Below are 8,306 nucleotides of genomic sequence, written 5' to 3'. Positions count from 1 at the left end.
TCAACACAGAGCCTGATGCAGGGCTTGAACTCACAAATTGTGAGACCATGACCTGAGCTGAAGTCGGACGCTCAACCGACTGAGCCACCCAGGCGCCCCTGTTTAGAAGTTCTTAAATGCAAAGCCAAATATTCTTCCCTCTAGGGTCTGGATCTGCTTCTTGATACGTACCTCAAGATAAATCAAATGCCCTGACGAGAGCTCTGGGCTCCTGGCCACTGAGTAGAGCCCACTGGGCAGCATAAGCTCTCCCCTGGCCGCTCCAGTCTCTTGGGGATCAGCAAGAAATGACTGGAAATGACACTGGACTCTGGAAGGAGGTCTTGCTAATTGAGATAAAATTTTTGTCCCCCAGTAATAGATCTTATCCTTAAAAAAGTTGCTAAGTTTCATAAGGGAGAAGATTCTGGTCTTTTACTTCCAAATTCTCTCTCTGAGGATATATCCAATGTGGAATTGCTTGAACAATGAGGATGAATACCACACTGTTTAATTATAGCCCAATAAAAATATAAATAAGATTATCAGTCATTTATAATTACCTCTTGATCTGATCCTTCCGGGAAACTACATTCCCTTTGGAGGTAAATTAACTCTTTCCGGCTCCTTCTTGCAATACAACTGTAATTTTCCAAGTGCAATGCTTGCAGCCAAACAGTTCAATTATCATTCAAATGCAGGCAATTTACTTACTGGTAGGATCAGTGCCCTTAGTTCATATTCGGGAGGAGGCAAACATCAGATGGAGCCCATCTCTGTTCTAACCGCCTGTGGCCAACAATCACTAGAGCACGGTTGAGACTTGTTTAGGGTTTGGAGTCCCTTATAAGTGAGGACTCAGCCATTAGGACCAAACAGCCCAGCAAGGAACAGCCCTATACTGCTTGCTTGCTAATGGCTTGGAACCCACAGCTAAGAGGGCCCTCCGTGCAGAGCACGGCTTTGAGCTCCTTCAGTCCGAACCTATTGGGCCTTGGAGAGTGGAGCCTGGCGCTCTGAGAATATGGCTCGGTGCATCCGCGGTCACGGCCAGGCTACATCTCCCAGAGGCCTGCCTAGATGGGTCCCAGGAGACCAGTGCTGTAGATTTCACAAGGTGACAGGAGGGCTGGGGGGCTGGGGGGTGGGGTGGTGGGCACAGGCCATTTGGCAAAAAATTACACACATGAGAAAAATGGCTTCAAATACTGCAAGACTTTGGGCTGGGGACCCATAGGGCCTTGATCTAGCATTTCCTATCAACATGCTGTGACACAACCTCTAACTAGGGAAAAAAGCATGCTGAACACCCAGTGTACGAGCCCTGGACATAGGGTCAGTTCTCATGGGGCCCAGGAGCCCATCAGGGCAGAGCACTAGTGTCCCTGAGAGGTGCCCTTTAACATTGCCAGGGATAACATTGGATAGCTTTCTCCTGTTTTGTTTGAATTCTTATTCCGTGGGCGGAAAAGTCAGCTCACATAGTGCAGTGACAGAAAGTGATGTAATCTCACAGGCTCAGGGACGCGGAGAACGACTCTGGCCAGGCATGGATCCCAGCTCCTTGGGGAATTTCATCCGGCCCACCGGGCCGCAGGGTGGCTGGTGGAGGAAGACCCCTTCACTCTTTTCCAAAAGGCCCCAACTTCAGTCTGAGGTATGGGGGACTGGGTGAAGGGTGGGGTGAGTCCACGGCCCCCACGTTCCTCCTCACCATCTGGCCACTCCATGAGCCCCTCCTGAGCCCATCCCTGTGGAGCTTGCTGCCTCCTGAAGCAGTTTGGGGCCTCCGTCCTCTCCAGCTTCTGGCTTTCCCCTGGCATCTTGTCATGAGTTGGGGGAGGGGAGGGAGGCTTATACTTCCTTATTCTGTTTTGGAGGGTAAAGACGGCACAGGGCTGTTCATAACGGGGGAAGGACGCAGAAATAGCACTAGGAATAACATGCAGGCATTTGCATGTGTCCTGTTCCTTTCTTAACAGATGGCCCTCCTGTCTGGGGTCCACCCCTTGTAACCCTCCTCATCCTGGCCAGGGATCTATCTTAGCTCCTTATTTACACAGCAAGTGTCTGGTCCTCGGCTAGGAACTGTGAGCACATTCCTCTGTGGTGATCAAGTGGTCCTTTGTAGGGTTTGGGGGGCAGCTGAGGGCTGCCGCTCCCCTGGGCATGCAGGGTCCTGACCACACACTCTCTCCTCTCTCCCTTGAGGGATACGGGTCCAAGTGAGGCTGAAAGTATCATGGGGTTAGGGGAGGCTACACCTACATGTTTGTGCTTCTGGCTTTTCAGACTTCCCTTTCTCTGGAGCATGAAGACAAGGAGGGAGGCAATCCCTCTCAGTGATGGACCTGGGCATCGATTAAATTCCCTTAGGGGGCAGAAGTGTTGGAAAAAAATGCGTGGCAAAATGGCAGGGACTTTACTTGTAAATACTGTTAATTTCACCTATTCTCTGCAGATGAAGTACGAAAATCAGAGGATACTTTTCTTGAAAGTAAATCTAAGACAGTGAGCTGCATCCTTGCGTGTTTGTTTCCACACAAACAGGAGGCAGAGACTGCTAATTCCCTCCGCCTGTCCTTGGTTGGAGAATTTCAGTTGTAGTCTACCAGTCCATGGACTCCGCCAAAAGACTACAGCTCTCAGTTTCCCCCGCAACTGGGTGTGACCACCTGCCTAGGTCCTGGCCAATGAGGTATAAACTGAGGCGTATCCCAGAGGCTTCCTAAGTGAGTTGACTGATGGGCTACACCCTTTCTGCCACGTGAGATTTCTTCCTTCTTTTGGCCTGTGTGCAGGACACCGTGGCCGAAGTGACAGCATCTATCCTGGGCCATTGAGGCTGGAAAACACATGTTAGGTAGATAAAGCAGAACACCGGGGTCTGGGCCCCTGAAGACCATGGAATCACCAAACCAGTCCTTCCTTTGAACTTTTGCATGATAGTGAAATAAATAATGTCTATCTTATTTAAGCCATGGGTTTTTTTTTTTTGTTTTTTTTTTTAATGTGTTGTTTTCTATTCTGTACACCATCTGGCCCTTTAAAAGACTGACATGCCTGTGGGTGATCACTCCGTAATCTATGGGGATATTGACTTCATCTGATTACGACCAACTGAATCATTTTCCTCCTGTCTGGGGGAGTTAGCTGGCCTGGTTTTGTTGGCGATGACCGGTCCACCGGTTCTACAGAAGCTGAAATGACCTCGTGGCTATTCCTTGCTGTGTTTTGTCACCTTCCAATCCAGCCCTGACCGGGGAGGATAGCTTTTGGCAAAACCTCTAACCAGAAATAGCAACTCTCCTTCTGCCCCCCCATTTTTGAATACAGGCTTGACTTCATTTTTAAAAACATTTTTTTAATGTTTTGTTTATTTTTGAGAGACAGAGAGAGACAGAGTGTGAGCAGGGGAGGGGCAGAGAGAGAGGGAGACTCAGAATCCGAAGCAGGCTCCAGGCTCTGAGCTGTCAGCACAGGGCCCTATGCAGGGCTCGAATTCAGGAACGGTGAGATCAATACCTGAGCTAACATCGGACGCTCAATTGACTGAGCCACCCGTGCGCCCCAACTCTTGACTTCATTTAAAAAGAAATTTCTTCTGGCTTTTTTTGCCAAAAAGTAGGCACAAATGATAATTTATGCATCTCGGTATGGCTGGCAAGAACAATAAGTGAAGCAACAATTATAAATTTAAGAGCCAGATTCTTATACTTGATAATGGTGATGGAATATTCCACTAGTAATGGGTTATTTTATCCATGATCATGGTAGTCTAGCTCAGGGGTCAGCAAATCTCTTCTGTAAAGAGCTCAGATAGTAGATATTTTAGGCTGTGCAGGTCACGTGTTCTCTGTCACAACAACGACTTAGTTTCGCCATTGTTTAGCACGAGAGAAGGCAGAGCTGATATGTAAACATGAGCATGGCTGCATTCCAGTGAAGGTTTATTTGCAAAAACAGCTGACAGGGCTGGATTTGGTCCCTAGACTGTAGTGTGGTGCAAGGAGCTGAGTGAACACTCTGTGTGCCTCTCGGGGATTGAGAAAAGACACTGGTGAAGCGACGGAGGGAGGGTGTGCGGCTACCACTATGACACGAGATGGTCTGCACGATTCCCTGTAGTGACTGGGAAGGTTCTTTGGTCCTTCAAGCACACGACTGCAGGATGCTGCTGTGCTTCAGGGGTGCTGGGCATCTGTTCCAAGTGGGGAGCCGAAGATTTTTGGAAGTAGACAATGGATAAAGTTTTTTTTTTTTTTTCCCTTTCTGAAAGTAAGAGTAAGACCTTCTGCAAATAAAAATATGTCTGTGCCAATAGTCACTCTCTGTTCTCCGTGTGCCATGTGAATCTCAGGCTCAAAGACTATCATTGACTTAGAGCTTCACGAGCACGTCCTCTGCCCATCACCCCTGCCTGGAAAGGTGGGTGCCCTGTGTGCGGTGAGACCTGAACAGCATTTCGCATCAAGATTTCACGTTTGCTTTAGTGTTTAATTAGCGTGGGGAAGAGGGGACCAGAAAGAAACCGACTTCTCTGAAATTTTAAAAATATCTTTTTAAGTTCAAAACAAGGAATTTACTGAAAGAACTGTACCGAAAAGAAACGAAACTTGTTGGTGATTATCATTGTTTTAGTTTTCGTGTTACTCATTATCAGGTACTTAGGCCATCTTTATTCACTAAAGGTAAGTGTCTGGATATATTTATAGAGTCATGTTTAAAATATGTTGAAGTCCCCACACCCCAACCCTTTTGGGGAATCCATCCATTTTGCATGGATTCAGGGGACATAATACCCTCAGTTTACAGCATATTATAGAGATAGAAAAAAATGACAGGTAAGCGGGAAAATGTAGTTTTTGCAAGGTCTTAGCCTGAAAATGACCATTGCAGCCAAATCGAGGATTCCCAAAGGGGAAAGATACAGAAAAATCAAAGAGGGAGAGGTGGACAAAGACTGGGCTCATGTCAGGCATGTCAGGTAGGGCCTGCATTCAGCTACTTATAACAGCTACCTTAATCAGCCCAGGCTGCTGTCGAGGCCCCACGGTGATTTCAGTCGTCCATAACCCCTCAGTCTCTCCCATCACCGCCCTTAGCTTGTGGCGAATGGTCTCAAGGTGGTCCCTGCCTCCCCAGGCACAGTGTCCATATTCCAGGCAGGAAGGAAGAAGAAAGGGGGGAGGGTTGCCAGATTAATAAAAGTATAGGACGCCTGTCAAATCTGAATTTCAGATAGACAATTAATAATTTTTTCCAAACAACCAGACCGAAATAACTCCTTTTTTTTGAAGTTCTAGGCTACTGTCTATAGTATATATTTTATGCTAAATCCATATCCTTGTTACATCTCTAACGTTGCTGTTTCCAAAGAACAGGTGTACTGAACAGAAAAGATTTTGCAAGTGAGGAGGAAGGGATGATAGGTACAGGGTAAGCAACCAGCAGGATCTGCCAGAGGGGAGAAACTGAGTCCCCAGGCACAAGGAAGCAGAGGATTTCAGAAGAGGAGCTAACATTTCCCAAGTACTTACTATCACGTAGTCACTCTTTAAGTACATTGCCAACCATCACAACTACCTCTAAAGGTTAAGTGTTATTCTTAGCCCCCTGTTTCCAGAAGAAGAGACTGAAGCACACAGATGCTTTAAATTCCTGGCCCAGGCTCCCCCAGCTCTATGCGACAGGAGCAAAATGTGAGCCCTCTATCCTATGGGATGGGTGTCCAGGTGACATCCACACACTTAAGACCCGCATGTCAAACTCTCCAAAACACTGGGTGCTGATGGAGCTCTTCCTGAAGCAGCTCAAGGACCAACAGGTTGTCCCACAAGCCAAACATGGGAAACCACACTGTTTGGAGCACACCTTCTGGGGAATGGGGTGACCACGTCCTGGTTTGTTGGGGACTGTAGGAACTCCTGGGATGTGAGAATTTCAATGCTAAACCTAAAGAGTCCTGGGCAAAGCAGGACATGCTGACCACCCCAGTCTGGAATAAACAACTGGTGTTTGTTTAGGGGGCCCCACCTTAGTTCTAAACTCTCACGGGGAGCTAAGGGTCAGAGGAAAATTGACTCCAGTCAAATAAAGATCCTTACAGTATTATTGACAAAAATAGTTTCAATATAGCTTGTAGAAAAGACAGCAGCCTGAAAGTCAGAGAGTTATTTCCACATCTGCCTCCATTTCTTCTTCTTCTTCTTCTTCTTCTTCTTCTTCTTCTTCTTCTTCTTCTTTTAATGTTTATTCATTTTTGAGAGAGAGAGAGAGCAAGTGAGGAGGGGCAGAAGAAGGGAGACAGAAGATCTGAAGCAGGCTCTGCGTTGACATACATCTGCCTCTATTTCTAACTTATTCTGGGACCTTGGGCAATTTGCTTTATCATCTGGCCCTCATCTCCCAAGTCAACAAAATGATGAAAGTAAATGTAATTTCTAAGGGTTCTTTTAGTTTTCAAATTCAAGAACTTGATTGTTCTTAACAGAAACCCATGGGGGAGGGGACGGAAAAAAAAAAGAGGTCAGAGTGGGAGAGAGCCAAAGCATAAGAGACTCTTAAAAACTGAGAACAAACTGAGGGTTGATGGGGGTGGGAGGGAGGGGACGGTGGGTGATGGGTATTGAGGAGATCACCTTTTGGGATGAGCACTGGGTGTTGTATGGAAACCAATTTGACAATAAACTTCATATATTGGAAAAAAAAAAGAACTTGATTGTTTCTACTGTCTCTTAGCTTGGGAGCCTTCTATGACTGTGTGAATCTACGGTGAGAAACAGGTAATTCTCTTGTGGCCTCTAATTCCTTTTGGTTTGGAGACATTGTGGCCATCAAGAAAGAAAAAGATGAAAATAAATTTTAAAAAGTGGAGTGCCTGGGTGGCTCATTCAGTTAAGCATCCAACTCTGATTTTGGCTCAGATCACAATCTCATGGTTCATGGGATAGTGCCCCGCATCAGGCTCCAGGCTAAGTGTGGAACTTGCTTGGGATTCTCCTCTCTCTTTACCCACCCTGAACTCTCTCTCAAAATGAAAGAAAGAGAGAAAGAAGAAAGAAAGAAAGAAAGAAAGAAAGAAAGAAAGAAAGAAAGAAAAGGAAAGAAAAGAAAAAAGAAAAGAAAAGAAAAATAGGAATTTAATTATAACATTTTGGTGAGATCTGATAATGTGTGCAAAGTCACAGCCAGCTCTCAGTTGCAATGAATGAATGAATCAATGAATGAATGAATGAATGAGGAAAACCGACCATGAGGCATTTGCTGTCCTTTTTTGTGTTTCCAAACTACCAGACCAAAATTACTCCTTTTTTTTGAAGTTCTAGGCTACTGTCTACAGTAAATATTTTATGCTAAATCCATATCCCTGTTACATCTCTAGCGTTGCTGTTTCCAAAGAACAGGTGTACGTATGGAGCTTCTGCGATGAGGCTGCATTGGCGAAAAGCTGTGTGAACACCAGAAGTACACCAAATGGTTTCTTGTCTCGAGGAATTTATCTGGGAAGGAGCTAAGATCTATGAACACCGCAAGGAGAGAATATAGAAAAGTATGAAAAAGTGCAAAAAAAAAAAAAACCCAAAAAAGGTATTCAATAAAAAGCAAAAATGTTATGTGCTGTGAGGACTAAACACACATTCTGTATTTTCAAGGACAATCATGTTTTCAAATACCCTGCCCTATTGTTCCTACCAAAATATCCCAAGAATGGCAGCATTTTTGGCAGTCAAGCTACAATTTCATTGTTTCCCATTTCCAGAAGTAGTACAAAATATTTCGGTCAAATTGTGTTGTGAGTTTTGGTACCGAAATACGGACTTGATTAAGAACAGAAGGGACCAGTATTGGCTAAAGTGTCTTCCTGGAAGAATTAGTACTTAGATTTAGAGAGTGTTAGACCTGGATGGAATTTCAGAAATTATGCAGCCCAGCCCTTCCTTGCACAGGCCAGAGAGATGAGCAGACAAGTCCAGGCATAATTCTAAGGAGTAACAGAGTCACGAGTGGAAAGCAAGCCTCTTGACTCTTGATACATGGTTTCCACTGTGTGCACTGGTACCACTGCTGGGACAGAATGCCTTCACTTCCCTCCAAGTAGGGCTACTCTGTGCTGACTGGCCTCCTACTAGGACTTGTGGTGAGTCCCGGCCCTTCAATGACAACGTGCACCAACAGTGAATACATCCAAGTGGGATGCATTTGGATCCTGGGGGATTGGGGGATGTTGGGAGTCAGAGGATATGGAGGGGAGGCCGGCAGAGTGGGGAAGACTGGATGGCGGTTGTGGACAGTATCAGACAGAGCCGGGGAGATTTACCACAGAG

General features: G+C 45.8%; 1 long non-coding RNA gene across 1 annotated transcript; it reads left to right on the top strand.

Annotated features, from left to right (window-relative positions):
* Positions 1–1,499: 1,499 nt before the first annotated feature.
* Positions 1,500–2,956, top strand: LOC132674436 (uncharacterized). The gene is made up of 2 exons (XR_009608524.3): positions 1,500–1,636; positions 2,272–2,956. It is a non-coding gene; the product is annotated as an uncharacterized LOC132674436 (long non-coding RNA).
* Positions 2,957–8,306: the final 5,350 nt, after the last annotated feature.

This window comes from Panthera onca, chromosome A2, assembly GCF_046562875.1.
Source record: "Panthera onca isolate mPanOnc1 chromosome A2, mPanOnc1 haplotype 2, whole genome shotgun sequence".
Taxonomy (NCBI): Eukaryota; Metazoa; Chordata; class Mammalia; order Carnivora; family Felidae; genus Panthera; species Panthera onca.
Note: the sequence above shows the minus strand (reverse complement) of the source record. Positions and strands in the feature narration are given on the sequence as shown.